Raw genomic sequence first — 21,531 nt, forward strand, 5'->3', positions numbered from 1 at the left:
TGTGGGGTTGATGTAAAAAGGTTTTATAGAACAGGGAAGAATAGAAGATTATGTTTCATTGAATCTGTCCCAAAAATAAATAATAAAGAGGGAGCATTGGCCACCTCAAGTAGCTGACACTGCATTTTGTCACGGTTTGCCTGTGAAATGACTAAAATGGATTAATGGAGATATGAAAGAAGGGTATATATGGGTGGCTAGGATTGGGAGTTGTTTAGCCGAAAGAAGACAGGTCTCATAGAAGACTGAAACTGATATTTACATATACCATCCGAATGAGATGTACGGTGAATTTCCCCAAGTAATAAAAGGAAATGTTGATCTCTCTAGAGATTTTGGGTTCGAATAATAAATATGTAGAATGTTATGAGTTAAGAAAATTTTAAACAAATATTACATTGAAATCATCTCAGGCTATTCAAAAATAAATGATGCACAATGGAACTTAAACTATTCGTGTCGAGTCGAAAATGAGTATTTACCTAAATTTGAAAATAAATACAACATCAAATATCATAATGAAATAAAATTAGGTGAAAAATATTTAATTTTGGTGTGGAGATTGAATCGGTCACACCCGTCCTACTGGAAAACTATTGGTTTTCATTGATTTATTCATGAAAAGGAGATTGATAGAAGAAAGGTTAGCTGGGCATGGCTATGGTTTATGTGGTATCCTGCGTAGTAATGAATAAATTATAGGTATTTTCACTTTTCAATTGCATTTAAATCAACAAAACTACAGTAGATTAGTTGAACTTGATCATATATTATAAACTCTTAATTAACTTTGGTATTAATTAAAAACCGTCTTAATTAAAAACTACGGTGAATGGATTAATAACGGTGTTTGACTGTTATAATCCAAGGTGTTTGACTTGTTATAATCCAAGTTAACTTGTAAATATAAAATTACATAAATTAAAAATAATAATTTTCATCTATAATTAATAATAGAGCTAATTGTGTCACATGTCCATAACCTAAGATCCTCATTTTAAATCGGTCCCTAAACTTTGGGATATTTGATTAATCCCCTAAACTATGAATCTTATTCTAAATTAGTCCTTAAACTTTTAAATATTTTAATTTTATCCCTAAACAATTACCCTCTTTCTAAATTGGTCACCAAACTTCTAAATATTCCAAATTCATCCCCCAAATTCATCCAAATATAGAATTAGTTTCAACCAAAATTTAATCTAAATTTTTCTCTTTTTCAAAACATATAATAATAAACCCTAACAATTTTATTAACAATGAATGTGATTAGTATATATGCATAACTTGGGATAAAAGTGACATGTTCAAAAGTTTGAGGACTAATTTAGAGTGATAATCATATTTTACAGATGAAATTAAAAAATTTAAGGACCAATTTAAAATAAGGGTCATAGTTTGAGGACATGTGGTGCAGTTAATTCTTAATAATAAGAACAAACACTTGAATTAAATTTGAACATTTTTAAAGAACATATTTATATGTTTTAGAATTAATTAAAATTCAAAATATATTTATTCTAATAAATAAAACCGAACCAATGCGAGCATAGAACAATTCCTCATCTTACCATACCATATTCCCAAAAGCATTACATATAGAGATTTGGATTCCATAAATCAGGAAAGAATATTATTAGTGTTAAAGAATCGGGTAAAGAAAAACGAAAGAACACAAGAATTTTAACGAGGTTCAGCAATGTGCTTACATCCTCGGTGCTTAGGCGACACTAGAAGTTTATTCAATGTCTCATAGGTTTAGGTTACATATCTATTTATAATAGATAAACCTGGTACATAATTAAAAAATTAACCCTTGTACCGTACCGCGGGGCTGCACCCACATAATCGTAACCCCACAACGAGACTTTCTTCGTAAGGACAGTTGATGTTCGCTTCGTTCACTCCACTCCATCCCTTGTCCTATTTACCGATATATTTATGAGACATACCTAACAAATCTCCACCTTGGCGAATATCCTGTCCCTTAGGAGACATTCAATGTGGGTTGGTTACCTTACTTCTTTAACAACTCGAAACATTCAACAAGTCCAAGCAATGCTTGAACTTGTCTGTCGTAACTGGCTTGGTTAACATATCAGCGACATTCTCATCAGTATGTACCTTCTGAAACAAAATCTCTCCAGATGCAACCAAATCTCTGATCTTGTGAAAACGTACATCAATATGCTTTTGTTCTAGCACGATATACATGATTCTTAGCCATGTGAATAGTACTTTGATTGTCGCAAAGCAACTGAACTCCACCTTGCTGAACACCCAACTCATTCACTAGACCAGTAAGCCATAAAGTTTCTTTTGTAGCTTCGGCTACTGCCATGTATTCAGCTTCGTTGTATATAGTGCCACAACAGATTGAACAGTAGACTTCCAACAAATAGGCCCTCCACCAAGAGTAAAGACATACCCTGTCGTAGATCTTCTATTATCTAAGTCACCTGTATAATATGAATCCACATATCCTACAACCAAAGGATTATCCCGCTGACTACCAAAAACAATTCCATGTCCCACGGTACCCTATAAATATCGAAAGATCCACTTGACTACCAAAAATTACTGCTGTTGACGGCCGAACACCTAAAGTGCTAATATTTTTTATGTTAGACACCTTAATAAGCAATATATATAGACTCATTTAACACAAAAGACACTTATTTGGGAACTTATTTGGCCACTAACCCTTAAATAAAAAGCCTTTGGTAGTGTTTGTTTTTGTAGAGATAAAATGTCTGCAGTCTGCGGACCACATCTGCAGGCATCTGCAGCAGAAGAGATTGACCAAAAGTCTGCAAGAAGAAGATTGTTTGTTTTTTAACGTCTACAGACTGCTAAAATAAACTGAAATATAAATAAATTGATTTTTTAAACTTAAAAGAGTTTTACAATACTGAGATTTAAATAATTTTAGTTTTACAATACTGAAATTTAAATAATTTATACAACTACAATAATAATATTTTTAGAAAAACAAACACCACCTTATTAATTCTATTATAAGTCTCACATAATCACATGTATTATTAATTTTATAAGTTTTATAGAATAAAATTTATAAATGACCATTAAATTATATGATTTTTTAAATATGCAATTATGTAATACTTTTAATTTTTTTTAAATATATATTCATAATTTATTTTTTATAATTATATGATATTTTTAGAAAATATTTTTTAATTTATCAAATTATTTTATGATTATTTTTTATTTAATTGTAATTATATTTAAAATTTTAAAAACATAATTTATAATTTTTTATATTTTAAAATCTTAATTATCAAACAATGAAATCATTTTTTATTAAGCAACGTGGTTTAAATACTTACATTTTGTATAAAAAGTTTAAATATAATTTAAAAATAACAAATTCAAAAAAATATTATATTTAAACTTAAATCAAAATAATTAAAATAAATATAAAATTTTAATAATATATAAAATAATTTATATGATATAAAATTAAATATCTATAATATAATATTAAAAAATTAATATTTAATTTTATTTAAAAAATTAATATTAAAATTAAAATCAAATCAAATATAATATAAAATTAAATATAAAATCTCTTTGAAGAGGTTAGAAGACGTTTGCAGACATAAGGTCACGTTTGCGTCGCACAGACCACGTGCAGACGTTAGAAGAACTTATATCTTTTAAAAAATAAAGATCTTCAAAGCTCAATATATACGTAGTCTACACGACACAAATATAAATTTTACAAATCTTACACAATAAAAATAAACATTACTTTTATGAGTTGTAACAAGGAATTATAATACGCAGAATAAACCAACAAAACAGACGTAGCAAACTCGGCAATGGTTCCTTGGTCGACTTGGTCTCGGTACATAGTTCATAAGCTCGAGTATTCTCTCTCATACCTGGAAGGTCCCGTCTGCGTTAACTTCTCTCTTCCCATTTTCTATCGCTTTTGCTTTTGATTTGATTTTAGGTTTTTGTGTGCGTGCGCGTGTATGTGTGTGAAAATTTATGTTTTTGGAGCATTGGGTATGTTTTTTTCGTCCTTTTTAACGGTTTTCGGGATTTGAGGTATTTTGATGGCTGGCTTTTTTGGGTAAAGGTTTAGATATTTCTTTATTGTTTAGGGTATTTGGTTAGTTTTCCGATGTTTTCAATCTGTTATTTTAATGCATGAGAGCTTTTTTTCTGAATTTGTTTGGAGCTTATGCATGAGTTTTCTGAATTTGATGATATAGATTCTGACTGAATGTCATTCAATTTCTTTGTTGACCTTGATTTTCAATGGGTTTTAATGGAGTCTTATGCTGGTATATTGTCTACATTACATGATAAATTCTTAGACTTTGTTGCAAAAGTCTATTGAATATAATGATAGATTGTTATCGATACAACTTGAAACCTGTTTCCCAGATGGAATGCTGATATCAGTGTTTGAATCTAGGTTTATTTGTAGCGAAGAATTTGATGTATTCACTTGCATTATTGTCTTGTTGGGCATCATACATTAAATAATTACTTAAATGTCATTTGGTACCCTTTACATATTCCAGTTCAGCTCTAAGATCTAGTAGGCAGGAGCAGGACACCAAAGTCATTGTTGAGGCATGTTCAAAGGAAAAACCCTTGTTTGAAACAATCTGATTGTCTGCACGCACCAATCTTGCAGCTGATTAACACTCTTTTAACACTCTTTTAGATCGACTTTTGTAATCAGAAATGATGCAATAAAGTGATATGAAAACTTTGTGGTACACAAGATGTTAGGTCGCTTTATTTCAACATTGGACTTGAATAGTAAAGAGAAAAAATTAACTTTTAAAAGTTATTTTTTCCTTGCACTTGCTTCCTATTTCAGGAGATCCCAAAGGGCTTAGGTGGAGAGGAAACTTCAGTTTATATTATTACCTTAATGATGAACTGTGATGAGATTTGTTATTATACAACTTTTGTGGTCAATCAGTCGCAAGAAAACATCATTTTTGCAACTCTTGCATTAGTTAACAACCACTATGCTTATTGTTAGGCATTTACATTTATGGAAAAATTTCAGCAAACCATGCTTGTGGCTTTAGCCTGATGCGCAAAAGTGGAATCTTTCTGTACCTTCAGTTTATCAAAAGTTTTAAGAATAAGGCAGCAACTTCAAGTTTCACTACCTCAAGACAACCTTGAATTTTATGCACTTTGTCAGTCATTTAATTTTTCATATCAGTACAACTTCTTACTCAGAAATGTTGGAAATTTGAAGAGGATTAGATGAATAATTTTAAATATAAAAAGGTTTATCAGCATTATTTGTAAAATCTCCATGCTTAACTTATGATGCAGAGCTACTTCTGTTGATAATAGAACTTTTAAAAGTTTAGACAGCTTTTGTTCTACTGCATAAACTTTACTGGTTTCAGAAATGAAGAATTTAGGATAGGTCTCTGCTTTCTAGCATTCTTTATATTACCATAACAGAAGTCTTGACATGGAACAGAGCTATAAGAGAGGTCAAATCAGTGACCGGGAATTACAAGATGCAGTTTGGAAAAATCTTTTTCAGGGAAAATTGACTTACTTACACTGGAATAAAGGAAAGGCAATGGCCCCAGCTATTGGAGAACAACAAAGTACTCTTCTTGTCCGGAAGATTCCAATTGCTGCCCAACGCAATTCATCTTTCGCTCTCTCTCTCTCCCACCTTGGAGTGAACAATTTATCTCTTTTCAAACTGCAACATTTTCATATTATTATTCTTGGGAAAGCTTCCAAAAATCACTATGCCTTGAAAACGTAAATGTGCAAGTTCTTACTGCATCTGAGAAATAAACTTGTGGTTTTGTAACACAATGAATCCATTCAATCACTCAAGTATCTATGCATATAGACGTCTTTTTACCCAACCTCTGTGAAAGGTTATACTTTTCATTTAAGTTTAATTTTTGTCCATTATAATTTGTAAATTTGCATGTCATGCTCTCATGTGAAGGTATGCCTGTATGTACATATAATGTGACTTGCAGAGGTCTCTCAATGAATCATGAATCAATGACATCTAAACATAATATTTTTATGTTCATTTAACTTTAAGCATAACTTTTGGGCAGTCGAGTTTTTCTTGGAGATGTCATTGTCTTGAAGGACCCTGACAATTCCGAAAACTATCTGGTCAGAAGATTGGCTGCCACAGAAGGATATGAAATGGTGTCAAAGGATGAAAAAGATGAGTAATTTGTTCTTGAAAAGGACCAATGCTGGGTATTGGCTGACAATGAAAAACTGAAGCCCAAGGTATAAAATATAAGTAATACAGCCTAGAGAAGTTTTAGTTTCTATATTAAGATGTGGGGGAAACAGAAAACAGAACCTAGTTCATGATCTTGATTCTAGAGGCTGTTTATCTCTTTACTATTGTGAGCCAAGTTCTTTAATCCTATCTGTCCGAGTAATAAATTACATTAATTTTCCTTTGTTTTCTTTTTCTTCTTTTGAGATGGTAGGAAGCCAAGGACTGTCGGTTATTTGGTCCAGTTTCTATGACCGACATAGCTGGCCGAGTTATATATTGTCTGCAAACTGCCATTGATCACGGTCCCGTGCAGAACAGGTAGCTCCATTTTAGTGATTCTTTGTCTCAAACGATTTGATTTTGCATCAAGTAAACTTTGCTGGTTGCCGAAACGTTTGTATTCCTCAAAAAGTCAGTACAGCATGCAAAAGGATTCTCCAGTGCTGCAGGTAGAGCTGGATGTCGACGATATGATGAAGAATCACAAAGCTTAAACTGCCCATCACTTGATCCCGACTCCTTTATTGCATCTATAATCTTAGTCGCCCATATTCCTCAATGGGTATCGTTTTAGTTTAACATGGAAGTGAAAGGGAAGGGGAATAAACAGAAATGGTGTTGGATAATTTCTTCATTATTTGCAGCCTGTGTTGAATTTTGAGCTTCTACTATAATGAGCACTTGGGTAAAATATCTTCCCTGAAACTCTGTTATTTTTTCTCTGAAGAGTCTTGCAATGTTTTGTGCTAGGATTTTTCTTTTGAATGAATGGGTTCGGTTGATAATATATGGTCCGAAAATGTATACATCATGGATACTGATTGCCTTGTTGGTAAGGGCACTTTTAACCCCTGAAAAGAGATTCTATAAAAAAAAAACCCTGAAAAGAGAGAGAGGGAAAGTTGGCCAGAAATGGAGTCGGAAGCTTTAAATGATGTCCCAAGGTAGATAAGATTGTCTTCTTTAAAGTAGAAGCAACAAAGGAGCCCCACCACCAGTTGACGACATAGGATTTCATATTTAAGGAATAATTTATAGTAAAACTTTAGGTATAAAAACAAATTTTTAATAAGAACATATTTAAAATATATAAGAATTTGAAATTTTTATAAGACGACAGTCTCTACTTCCTCATTCGGTCTATCCCCGCTCAAAATCAACTATATAGTACAACTTTGTTATAGTTTGATTCTGCTAAGACCATTGAAACAACTTCTAGTATAGATGAATTATTTGATGGTGTGGCTAGAACAGGTTGTTTCACTTGGTGGCCATGTTCAACATAGATTAAAGGAATGGAATGGAATTTTTGATGAGCAAAAGATGTGAATTACATTTTGTTGGTTTGAAGAAGACAACCAGAGCCTATATCTGCCATTTATCTTCTCCTTAAAAAATGTCAAATGAAAATGACAGAAGATGGATGCTTCTTCCTTCCTGATGGAATCCCGAGAAAAAATAGAGTTTCAACATCTACCACTAGACTTGTAAACGAATCAAAAGTTCAGTGAACCGTTCGACGGGAAGTTCGTTTATGTATTAAACAAACGAACATGAACAAGATTTTGTGTTCATTTAATTAAATGAACGAACACGAACATAGGGCTAGTTCGTTCATTTACGTTCGTGAACGTTCGGTAATATGTTCGTTTATGTGCGTTCATTTATGTTTAGCACAATCTCTCTAGACTCATTTCAAATATTAAAGCTCAATAAATTTTAATCTGATACCTATAAATATTTTTAAATTCAATTAATTATAAATACAAATAAAAAAGCTCAAAATAATTAAATAAAATATAATCCTAAAATTGTTAGGAAAGAAAAAAAATCTATGTTCATTTATTGTGTTCTTTTATGTTCGTTCATTTGTGTTCTTTTAAGTTTGTTTATTGTGTTTGTTTATAGTTGTTTATATTCGTTCATTTGTGTTCGTTTATCATTTAAATGAACAAACATAAACGAACACGAACAAGCTACATTCCTTAACGAACAAACACGAACAAATTTTTTTTTGTTCGTTTATTAAAATTAAAAGAACGAACATAAATATATTTTATTCGTGTTCATTCGATTTGTTTACAGACCTATCTCCACGCATCTCTTGCCCAAAATTCCCATTGATTTTTTGTTTTATTTATTAAATATTATAGAATAATTATTTGAGAATATGAACAAAAATGGCTATCATCAACCCAAAGCCGGAATTTTTATTCCCTATGACATTAATCAATTTGATGGCAAACATTGGAATCGAATGAAAGTTGAGATCTTTAGAGAAAAATTTTGTGGTTGGGGGATAAGGACTTTATTTTATCATGATTAATCTTAATTAATTAGCTTAATACCACAATAAGTACCTAAACTATACTCATTTTCTCAAATAGGTGCATAAACTAATTTTCGTCTCATCTAGGTGCTTAACATTACAAACGTTATCTATTTAGGTGCATGGACCGATAACGATGTTAATTTTCCCGTTAAATGTCACGCATCACAACCTGTTAATTTTAAAAATTTTACTTAAAATAAAAAAATTAATATATATATATATATATATATATATATATTAAAAATAAAAAACATAAATTTTGAAATAAACTTAAAACTTTGAAAACCTTCATTTCAACCCCTAAAAACACGCCAACCGCCACCTTTTTCCATCGACAAAGTTCCACCCGACCTCCCCTCCCTCGACAACCAAAACCCCCATGAAATCATGATCGATCGATGGTCTATCAACGACGAATCAATGTTTTAAATTGCTCGAACCCTAGGATTAAAATTGCGATTCCACCCGATTCTAATGACCAATCGACAGAAAATACGATAGAGTATGAGTAGGATGATGCATGAGCTACGTCAGTGGCGGTGGTCGGTGCTAGTGGATTAAGGTTAGAATTTGAGATTTTGAGCTATTTTATAATATAAAAAATTAGTTTTTTTTATAAATATCATAATATTTTTAATATTTTATTAAAAAATTAATTTCAAAATCACTAGATAATGACATGTATCATTTAACAAAAATTAATTTAAACACCTATTAAAAAAATAGTACAATTTAATCACTTATTTCGATATTAAGCCTAATTAATTCCAACTCTCTCTCTCTCTCTCTCTCTCAACACCCAACAAATCTTCCACCACATATGGCCCCATCTGGTTTACTCCTTTGTTTTCTTCCCCCCCCCCCCCCCAAACACTACTTCCCTATTTGTTTTTCCAGTTTTGTTTCTTTATTTTCTTGTTGCAGCTCTTTCTCTCTGTCATGCAGCTTTGTTGAGAAAGGGGAACAAAAAAGGAAGAGAAAGAGTTGAACTTGAGGCTATTATGTTTGATGCTTAAAGGTTTAATATTTGGTTATCTTCCATTGAAGATTTTTGATCATTCGAATGTCTATCAAGATCCGTGCTTCTTCTGTTTCGCCAACTTAAACCCATTTAAAAAAAAAGGGTATGGTTTTAGTGACAGGAACATCATTTTTATTGTGTGTTTTAAATGCTTTGCTGGTTTTTGATTACATAAACTGGTGGCTATTGTCTTGGGATTGAATCTTAAGAGAAATTGGGAAATTCTTCTGCTTTTAAATTGAAGTTATATATATATTAAACCCCATTTTATTTGTTCTGTGAATTTGCATAATACCCTTTTATTTGATGCTCACAAGCTGGAAATTTTGGATCTTAAGGTAACTATTTGATACATACTTTTTGATGGTGTTGAACTTGAAACACTTATCAAGCTTTCTCAAGTTTCTAAATGAAGGGTAAAGAGTTTCTTTCATCTTTGGAGTTTTGAGTTCTCTATTTATGTCTCTTTCACTCCCATAACATAAACAATGGTTTTTTTTCTTCCTTTTTCGCTCTGCATGACCACAATTGCTAGCTGTGTTTGTTTCTCATGAGGTTATTAGTCAAAAGCTTCTTTCACAGGCCAAGCTAATATCAGCTAGTGGAGACCTTCTAATTTATTTTATTTCATGGTATTATATTCTGTTGGAAAGCTAGCTTTCTTATATGGGAAAAAAGTCGACATGGGGACTGCCATGAATGTGTGTTCAACCCTTGGGCATTAGTCAAAAACCTTCCTTTTTTTTAATTCTTGAAGTCTTGAAGCCATGGATATTGAACATTGAACCTTGACTATTGGAACTAAGAGTTCAACAGTCTACAAATAAAGCACACTGTTTTTGGCCAGTATAAAGCCTTTTTGTTTACACTGAATCTTATAAAATTTGATATTTTGTTTGAATTTTTAATTGAAAATTTAGTCAACTGGACTTCCTTAGATTATGGAAAAAAGTCAACACAGACAATGATGCAAGCTTAAGATTTTTCAAAATCACTTCTGTACTTATAACAGATCATGCCTGAGCAGTATTTATACTACTTTGGATTAGATATATATATGAATTAAATTCTGTATGTTCCATTAAAATACAGGTCAAATGGACACAACCTTGGTGAAATGTCTTATCAACAGTATTGCTCGATTCATTCATCTCGTATCATGCATGGAAATAAAAGTTACAATTGAAAAGGAATACAGGAATATGGTTATGGTGTCAAAACATTTAAAACCGCTGCTTGACGATGCTGTTGATTGTGAGATACCTTCGGATGAAGATTTGTGCAAAGAGTGTGAAGAGCTAGACAGGCTTGTTAACGAGGCTCGAGAATTCATGGAAAACTGGTCGCCTAAGATGAGCAAAATCCAAATGGTATGTTTAATCTTTATCTTTACTGCTGGGGGATCATACCTTGTAAAAAGTAGTAGTGTTGGAAACAAGGATTTGTGTATCCTGTTAATTTATCTGTGTTTCTTGGTTCTAGTATTAAAATGGCACGCTTTTTAGAACACTCAAATTATAAAATGGCAAAGGTAAGATAATCCCGTTCATTATAGATTACTATAAAGCGCATATCTTTCCTCATGTTTTTCTTTCTGCAACCAAATGTTGCGTGTAGTAAAACAAAAAATGAAGGTGCCAGCTATCCTAATTGTTAAAGTTATTTGACAGTATACTGAGAACTCGAAACAGTGCCTCATCATGGGAGGGGGTATTGTCCTAGTTCATCTGAAAGAAAAGAAGTAATATTTGATGTTGATATATATTATGCATGCCTTTCCCTCTTGAATAAAAGAAACATGATTTTCAGGCTTCTGCAACTATTCTATTTCAACCACTTTTTTTTTTTCTTGAAAATGTGTACAGGTTATCCAGAGTGAGCTTTTTTCTGATAAAAATGCAAAGCTCTTCACTTCAGATATGTTGCATGTTATATAAATCATTGCAGTCACCACCATCGACTTCAAGTATAACTAGTGTTGAGGTAAGAAAAAAATCAACATTATTGCTTAACTAGTATATTTAGATGACAAAAGTGCTATTCGTTTTCTTTTTACGATTTTTTTGCCCTTGTAAAATCTGTTAAGGCAGCCGGATGTGAACTGCTATCTCTTTCTCAGGGCTGAGTAAGCTTTGAGGAGAGTGACTAGTGATACTAATTGATGTTCAACTGTTTCAGCACTGTATTCGGGAAATTAAATGTCTGAAGCAGGAGAGACAATCGGAATATATAGGAGAGGCTTTGAGCAGTCTAAAAGAAGGTGCTGTTCCTTGCACTGATCATCTGGTGAAAGTTATCAAGTCGCTGAACTTGGCGTCAAATCATGAACTGTTAAAAGAAATCGTGATTGTGGAAAAAGAGAAAATGAATGCGCAAGCCAGCAATGCGAAAGGGAAATTAGATCAAATCAATCTGATTGTGAACCTCATCTCTCATATACGTGATTATATGCTTAAAATTGAGCGCCTTGAACCCACAAGTGGCATTTTGAAACCTCCACATTTCCTTTGTCCCCTTTCATTGGAGCTGATGATAGATCCGGTTAGGGCAAACTTATGACAGGACCTCCATCCAAAAGTGGCTTGATAGTGGACTGAGCATTTGTCCAATGACTCGTCAAACGCTCGAACATACAAATCTCATTCCGAATCACACTGTCAAAGCTATGGTAGCAAATTGGAGTGAAAAACACTTGCAACTTTCGAATAACACTGCTAAACTTGTCTCGATCTCTTCTCCTTCAAATCATATACCCTCACAAGATTTAACCCATACTGATAGTTTCCATTGCTTAGCAAACAGTAGTTGTTCCACTTCAAGATCATCTCTCGAGGTCGGGAATGGTTTAGAGAAGCTGAAGATTGAAATTTCATCTAGATTGAGTGGAGAATGGAATAGATGCCAAAGCAGGGAGATTGACAAGTATGACCAGTCCTCTAATCATTCATATATTCACAGCAGAACTGAATCAGCAGTGAGTGAAGTTTCCAGTATTGATTATGCACCCCCTGCTACTATTGACTTGTCAAGAAGGCTGAAGAAACATGAAATGCCGGAGGTAGCTGAAATTTCATCCGAGTGCCTTGGTACTTTTCCTTCAGAAAAGAAATCTGGAATCTCTTCCTGGCCAACGGGAAAACAATTGCAGGTCTCTGGAACAAAAGAAGAAGAGGCAGTTAACGGAAACTGTGATTATAACAGTGCATACTCCATTAAATTTTCAGTGTCTCGATGTGATGATTTGACCACAAGTTCACATGTGATGGAATTGGTGGACAACCTTAAAAGCCCCTCAAATGAAGTCCAAACTATAGCTGCTGCAGAATTGCGCTTTCTTGCAAGGAAAAACATGGACAATCGTATAATTATCGGTCGCTGTGGTGCTATTGCACCATTACTATCTCATTACTAGTTGAAGTTGTTGAATCAGGATCACAGAGGGGTAAGGAAAACGCTGCCTCTGTATTGGTGCAACTATGCCTTAATAGCCCCAAGTTCTGTACGCTTGTTTTGCAAGAAGGGGCTGTGCCACCCCTCGTCGCATTGTCCCAGTCAGGCACGCCAAGAGCAAAGGAAAAGGTATGCATCTTAGTTTTCCCCCTCGTCTGTCACGGTGATGCGGTCCTTGCATTCTCTGCTCCTGTATCAGCTCTTAATAAGCAAATTGTGATTATATTCCTTCTGTTGTCTTCGCCTTGTAAGTCGAGTTGGGATTATACTGCTTGTGTGATGAATCTATTCAAGGGTTCTACCACTTTTCCGTTTACTTATTAGAAATGGACCTAGCATTTGTGATTCTAATTTTGACATATTAGAAGGGTAGGAGCAATGTGTTATTTTTCCAAAACTCGTTGCGGAAAGTAGTGAGTGACTTCACAGCATAAAGGTATAAGATTTCTTGTAACGCTCATTCAGTCTTAAGAATTAGAACTGATGACTGGTTATTAGTTACTTGTTCGATTACATTTTAATCCGAGAACAAAATTTCTACTTGCGCATGCGAAAATACATGATATGTTCTTTCCTCCTGTTGTAGCAGGCACAACAGCTTCTCAGTCATTTTCGGAAGCAGAGAGAAGGTGGTGCCACTGGGAAGGGCAAGAGATGAAAACTGACTAATTTTGTTATATTTTTCTTTTCTGATTTTTGGATATCCTACTACACGTAAGTTGTTCTCCCTCCATTGGTCCTTCTGGAGCTCTTGTTTCATATATTATTTAGTCCTCCAGCTATATGCATTAGTGTTATGCACTCTATTCTTTGTTTTTTGTTCTATAATGCCCTTTTTTAATGGTGGTTAGAGGGTGGGGAAATAGAGAGTATTGCCGTTCCCTCGAGGCGGTGCGTTGTCTATAATTTGCTGCAATATTTTCCTTAGAAAACTTGGCTTGCCATAGCATCGAGTGTAAGCTTCTGTTTAGTTTTAGTTTTTATAGTGACGAATTTGGCCTTAGATTTGTAGATATATTTGTACATATGCTATATATACTTGTAATCTGCTTTAGGACCTCGTTGAATGATATTCTTTTTGCTGTTTGTTGTGTTGAAAATTGGTGCACATGCACCGAAAAAAAAAGTTGCAGAAATTGTCAAAATTAGGCAGCAGAATTTGTTGATTTTTTGGTATGGGAAAATTATAAATTTAGTCCCTGCATTTTGGAATATTTACAAGATTAGTTCTTAAGCTTCAACTATAAATATTCTAACGCATTTAGTTTTAAAATCATTCCAAATCATTCTAGCTTTCTCCCAATACTAGAGAATTTTGAGAGTTTTCTTAAGAGTTGTTTTCTCCTTTTTATCAAGAGAGAATTGTTATTGTTTTCTCCTTGTTAGATCGAGAGAAGTTGTAATTCCTATTTTTTCATATGAAATTCTTCTACCGTTGTCCGTGATTTTTACTCTATATTATTTAGAGGGTTTTCACGTAAAATTTGTGTATTCTTTATCTTTATTTTTATTTTCTCAAATTATCAGTTGTGATTTTGCTCTATTTGATAGTCGTATTCCGCAACAATTGGCATTAGAGCCAGATTTGAGTGTGTAATATCTATTTATTGTCTTTATGGTTGCCACCAAAAGGTGGATCCTCCAACATAAGAAAATAAGAAGGTATTATCCATTCTTTGAAGGTTCCAGGGAATTATTCACGATAGTAAAATAGTGAGAGTTATCCGTAATAGAAGTTATGATAACGAAATTTGATATTAAATAGTTCAATGGGAGAAATTTCTCGTTGTGGAAATTGAAGATGAATGACATCTTGAGGAAAGACGGTTGTCTAGCGGCAATCAGTGAAAGGTCAGTAGATTTCAAAGATGACAATAAATAGATCGAAATGGACAGTAATGTTATGACAAACTTTCATCTAGCATTAGCAAATGAAGTATTGTCAAGCATCGAGAAGAAAAAGATAGCTAAAATGATATGGGATAAAAAAAATCCAAGAAATGCAAATTCTTAGGGTATGTCGATGGAATAAAGAGGTATCGCTTGTGGGATCCTACTGCCCGCAAAGTGATCATCAGCATGGATGTTATCTTTGTTGAAGATAAACTACAAAGAAAAGAAAAAGATGATAGCACTGAAAAGTCAGAGACTACACAAATACATGTGGAAAAAGAGTTTGAACAAAGAGATTTTTCTGAAGCAGAACCAGCACATGATGAACAAGAACCAGAGAGTTTTGAAGCTCCAACAACTCGTCAATCAGATCATGTGAAAATACGTCTCAATTGGCACTTAAATTATGTTATAGAAAGAAATATTGTATACTGCTTTTTAACAAAGGACGATGAGCCATCAACATAACAGGAGGCAATAAATAACTCAGATGTTTCATTGTGGATAATGGCGATGTAAGAAGAAATTGAAGCCCTTCATAAAAATAATACATGTGACATTATGCCACTACCACAAGGAATGAAGCAAATTGGTAACAAATAGGTCTTTAAAATCAAGCGAAATGGTGATAATCAAGTTGAGAGGTATCGTGCAAGACTGGTGATCAAATGATATGCTCAAAAAGAAAGTGTTGATTTCAATGAAATCTTTTCTCCTGTGGTTCGACTAACAACAGTTCGAGTAGTATTGGCAATGTGTGTTATATTGAACTTACATCTAGAGCAGCTATATGTTAAAACAGTTTTTCTTCATGAAAATCTTAAAGAAGAAATTTATATGCTCCAACCTAAAGGTTTTGAAGAAGACGAAAAGAAGAATTTAGTTTGCAGGTTGAACAAATCTATGTACAATCTAAAGCAGGCGTCGAGGTGTTGGTACAAGATATTTGATTCCTTCATTATGTGTCTCGGATACAATGGTCTTAATACAGACCCTTGTGCTTATTTCAAGAGGTTTTGTGATAACGATTTTGTTATATTACTGTTGTATGTGGATGGCATGTTGGTTGTACGACCCAACAAAGATCATATTGAAGAATTGAAGGCACAACTGGCTAGGAAATTTGAAATGAAGGACTTGGGATCAGTAAACAAGATTCTAGGGATGCAAATTCATCGAGACAGAAGTAATAGGAAGATTTGACTTTCACAAAAGAATTACTTGAAGAAGATTTTATCACGATTCAACATGTAAGATTGTAAGCCAATTTTTACCACTCTTCCTATTAACTTCAAATTATCCTCCAGTATGAGTCCTAGCAATGAAGAAGAGAGGATGGAGATGTCTCGAATACCGTATGCATCGATAGTGGGAAGTTTAATGTTCATTATGATATGCACAAGACCAGACATTGCACAAGCCGTGAGAGTGGTTAATCGGTACATGGTGAATCCAGGCAAAGAGCATTGAAATACAACAAAGAGGTATAAGGTGGAAAGAATGGTGTGAGATTGTTGAAAATTGATGCACATGCACTGAAAAAAAGGCTGCAGAAATTGTCAAAATTAGGCCACAGATTTTGTTGATTTTTTGGTATGGAAAAATTGTAAATTTAGTCTCTGCACTTTAGGGTATTTACAATATTAGTCTTTAAGATTCAACTATAAATACCCTAACCCATTTAATTTCAAAATCATCTCAAATCATTCTAGCTTTCTCCCAATAATAGAGAATTTAGAGAGTTTTCTTGAGAGTTGTTTTCTCCATTTTATCAAGAGAGAATTGTTATTGTTTTTTTCTTGTTAGATCGAGAGAAGTTGTAATTCTTATTTTCTCATATTAAAATTCTTCTACTGTTACCTGTGATTTTTACCATATATTATTTAAGGGTTTTTACGTAAAATTTGTCTTCTTTATCTTCATTTTTATTTTATCAAATTATCAATTGCGATTTTACTCTATCTGATAGTTGTATTTCACAACATGTTGTCCATAGTTTGTTCTTAATCCTATACCATAACAAGCAATAGATTTTTGAAATATTTCAAGGTTTACTGCCCTGTCACTTTCCCAATAAAGGATATCTAAATGCCGACCCTAAATTCCATCGGTTTGCTTAAATTTTGAAGGAAAAACACAAACCAGATAGAGCTAGTTAGCATCTAGGCTAAGGGCCTAAGGCTATCCCTAAAACCAGCAGCCAAACCATATCTTCCTCTCTTTTACGTTCTCCGCGTGACTTCCCTAGCAAGTTAAAAACTCGAGCAAGCTGACATGTCCAATGGTCCGAGGCGATATAGTAGACAAACTAAATTATGTATGTGAAGTTTCATGCTCGTTATGAACGACTGTTTGTAGCTTGGTCCTACTCTTACTGGTATGAATTACTGTTAAGAGAAAGTACCCAAGGCTAGCCCTGGTTCACTCATGTTATGCATGGTCCCATATTATATACAACTTGCAAGTCCTTGTTGTTACTGTTCCCTGCATTAACCTTTCACCCTCTTCTTCACTTTGAATCTTGATCCTCCACGACCTTTCAACAGTCATTTCGATCGGTGAAAACCCGAGATTCAAACCCTACATGTTTATATATATCTGGAGTTTATTTCAATTGGTTCATGCTTATGGTAAGTCCGAGATTTGAAATCATTGAGCATATCCACATGAGTTACGATGTAAGTTCATTCATTCTGGGTCTAAAGAATCAAACGGAGAGCATAGTTTTATCTTGTGGGGTTGATGTAAAAAGGTTTTATAGAACAGGGAAGAATAGAAGATTATGTTTCATTGAATCTGTCCCAAAAATAAATAATAAAGAGGGAGCATTGGCCACCTCAAGTAGCTGACACTGCATTTTGTCACGGTTTGCCTGTGAAATGACTAAAATGGATTAATGGAGATATGAAAGAAGGGTATATATGGGTGGCTAGGATTGGGAGTTGTTTAGCCGAAAGAAGACAGGTCTCATAGAAGACTGAAACTGATATTTACATATACCATCCGAATGAGATGTACGGTGAATTTCCCCAAGTAATAAAAGGAAATGTTGATCTCTCTAGAGATTTTGGGTTCGAATAATAAATATGTAGAATGTTATGAGTTAAGAAAATTTTAAACAAATATTACATTGAAATCATCTCAGGCTATTCAAAAATAAATGATGCACAATGGAACTTAAACTATTCGTGTCGAGTCGAAAATGAGTATTTACCTAAATTTGAAAATAAATACAACATCAAATATCATAATGAAATAAAATTAGGTGAAAAATATTTAATTTTGGTGTGGAGATTGAATCGGTCACACCCGTCCTACTGGAAAACTATTGGTTTTCATTGATTTATTCATGAAAAGGAGATTGATAGAAGAAAGGTTAGCTGGGCATGGCTATGGTTTATGTGGTATCCTGCGTAGTAATGAATAAATTATAGGTATTTTCACTTTTCAATTGCATTTAAATCAACAAAACTACAGTAGATTAGTTGAACTTGATCATATATTATAAACTCTTAATTAACTTTGGTATTAATTAAAAACCGTCTTAATTAAAAACTACGGTGAATGGATTAATAACGGTGTTTGACCTGTTATAATCCAAGGTGTTTGACTTGTTATAATCCAAGTTAACTTGTAAATATAAAATTACATAAATTAAAAATAATAATTTTCATCTATAATTAATAATAGAGCTAATTGTGTCACATGTCCATAACCTAAGATCCTCATTTTAAATCGGTCCCTAAACTTTGGGATATTCTGATTTAATCCCCTAAACTATGAATCTTATTCTAAATTAGTCCTTAAACTTTTAAATATTTTAATTTTATCCCTAAACAATTACCCTCTTTCTAAATTGGTCACCAAACTTCTAAATATTCCAAATTCATCCCCCAAATTCATCCAAATATAGAATTAGTTTCAACCAAAATTTAATCTAAATTTTTCTCTTTTTTCAAACATATAATAATATAAACCCTAACAATTTTATTAACAATGAATGTGATTAGTATATATGCATAACTTGGGATAAAAGTGACATGTTCAAAAGTTTGAGGACTAATTTAGAGTGATAATCATATTTTACAGATGAAATTAAAAAATTTAAGGACCAATTTAAAATAAGGGTCATAGTTTGAGGACATGTGGTGCAGTTAATTCTTAATAATAAGAACAAACACTTGAATTAAATTTGAACATTTTTAAAGAACATATTTATATGTTTTAGAATTAATTAAAATTCAAAATATATATTTATTCTAATAAATAAAACCGAACCAATGCGAGCATAGAACAATTCCTCATCTTACCATACCATATATTCCCAAAAGCATTACATAATAGAGATTTGGATTCCATAAATCAGGAAAGAATATTATTAGTGTTAAAGAATCGGGTAAAGAAAAACGAAAGAACACAAGAATTTTAACGAGGTTCAGCAATGTGCTTACATCCTCGGTGCTTAGGCGACACTAGAAGTTTTATTCAATGTCTCATAGGTTTAGGTTACATATCTATTTATAATAGATAAACCTGGTACATAATTAAAAAATTAACCCTTGTACCGTACCGCGGGGCTGCACCCACATAATCGTAACCCCACAACGAGACTTTCTTCGTAAGGACAGTTGATGTTCGCTTCGTTCACTCCACTCCATCCCTTGTCCTATTTACCGATATATTTATGAGACATACCTAACAAATCTCCACCTTGGCGAATATCCTGTCCCTTAGGAGACATTCAATGTGGGTTGGTTACCTTACTTCTTTAACAACTCGAAACATTCAACAAGTCCAAGCAATGCTTGAACTTGTCTGTCGTAACTGGCTTGGTTAACATATCAGCGACATTCTCATCAGTATGTACCTTCTGAAACAAAATCTCTCCAGATGCAACCAAATCTCTGATCTTGTGAAAACGTACATCAATATGCTTTGTTCTAGCACGATATACATGATTCTTAGCCATGTGAATAGTACTTTGATTGTCGCAAAGCAACTGAACTCCACCTTGCTGAACACCCAACTCATTCACTAGACCAGTAAGCCATAAAGTTTCTTTTGTAGCTTCGGCTACTGCCATGTATTCAGCTTCGTTGTATATAGTGCCACAACAGATTGAACAGTAGACTTCCAACAAATAGGCCCTCCACCAAGAGTAAAGACATACCCTGTCGTAGATCTTCTATTATCTAAGTCACCTGTATAATATGAATCCACATATCCTACAACCAAAGGATTATCCCGCTGACTACCAAAAACAATTCCATGTCCCACGGTACCCTATAAATATCGAAAGATCCACTTGACTGCTTCCCAATGTTGCTTACCAAGTTTAGACATGTACTTACAAACTTGACTAACAACATGAGCTAAATCAGGACAAGTACATATCATTACATACATCAAGCAGCCAACAACATTAGAATACGGAACCTTTGTCATATCTTCAACTTCCTTATCTGTCTTAGGGCACTGTACTGATGAGAGCTTAAAGTGATTCTCCAATGGAGTGCTAACTGGTTTTGCACTGCTCATCGCAAACCTTTCTAGCATTTTCTCAACATAACCTCGTTGAGATAGCCACAGTTTCCTTGAGTCTCTGTCCCTGCAAATTTTGATTCCAAGAATTTTCTTTGCAGCACCTAAATCTTTCATATCAAATTTCCAACTCAATAAAGTTTTCAAACCGATAACATCATTCATGTTCTTCACAACAATTAACATATCATCAATGTACAATAACAGAAAAATAAAAGAACTATCATCAAGGCTCTTAACATAGACACAACAATCATACTCACATCGCTTGTAGCCAATCTTGATCATATAGGAGTCAAACTGTTTGTACCACTGTCTCGGAGACTGCTTCAACCCATACAAAGATTTCTTCAATCTGCAAACTAAATGCTCGTTTCCAGGTTGAGTGAAACCTTCAGGCTGTCGCATGTAGATTTGCTCCTCTAAATCACCATGTATAAAAGCAGTTTTTACATCCATATGCTCTAAATGCAAATCCCAAATAGCCACCAAGGATTGAAGTGTGTCTGACCACAGGAGAGAAAATTTCATCATAATCAACTCATTTCTTCTGTGAAATTTGCTACCAAACGAGCTTTGAAATTATCCCCCTCTTTTTCTGTTACTGCTGGTTTCTTCTTATACACCCATTTACAACCAATCGACTTCTTACCCTCAAGAAGGTGAACTAACTCCCATGTATGATTGTGATTCAAAGACTCCATCTCCTCAACCATGGCAGCCATCCAGTTGTCGTTTTCCTGACTAGTAACTGCATCATTAAAAGTAACTAGATCATCACTACTAACAGTAAGTGCAAAAGAGACCAAGTCTTCAAAACCCAATCTGTTCGGAAGCTTTATATTCATTTGTCTCACCCTGTCTATGGCGAGACTATAATCCTGCAAATCATTTGTAGCGGAACCACCGGAAGTCGGTTGAGAAGTTTCTGTTTTCTCAACTGGAAACTGCTCGAAATCCACTACTATCGTGTCTTTCTTCTGCTGTAACATGGGATGTTCATAAAAAATA

At 33.6% G+C, this 21,531-nt stretch overlaps 2 pseudogenes; both read left to right on the forward strand.

Annotated features, from left to right (window-relative positions):
• Positions 1–6,090: 6,090 nt before the first annotated feature.
• LOC120152998 lies at positions 6,091–6,923 on the forward strand (annotated as a pseudogene).
• A 4,296-nt stretch (positions 6,924–11,219) lies between these two features.
• LOC120152994 lies at positions 11,220–13,885 on the forward strand (annotated as a pseudogene).
• Positions 13,886–21,531: the final 7,646 nt, after the last annotated feature.

This window comes from Hibiscus syriacus, unplaced genomic scaffold (assembly GCF_006381635.1).
Source record: "Hibiscus syriacus cultivar Baekdansim isolate YM2019G1 unplaced genomic scaffold, ASM638163v2 tig00111097_pilon, whole genome shotgun sequence".
NCBI classification, from domain to species: domain Eukaryota; kingdom Viridiplantae; phylum Streptophyta; class Magnoliopsida; order Malvales; family Malvaceae; genus Hibiscus; species Hibiscus syriacus.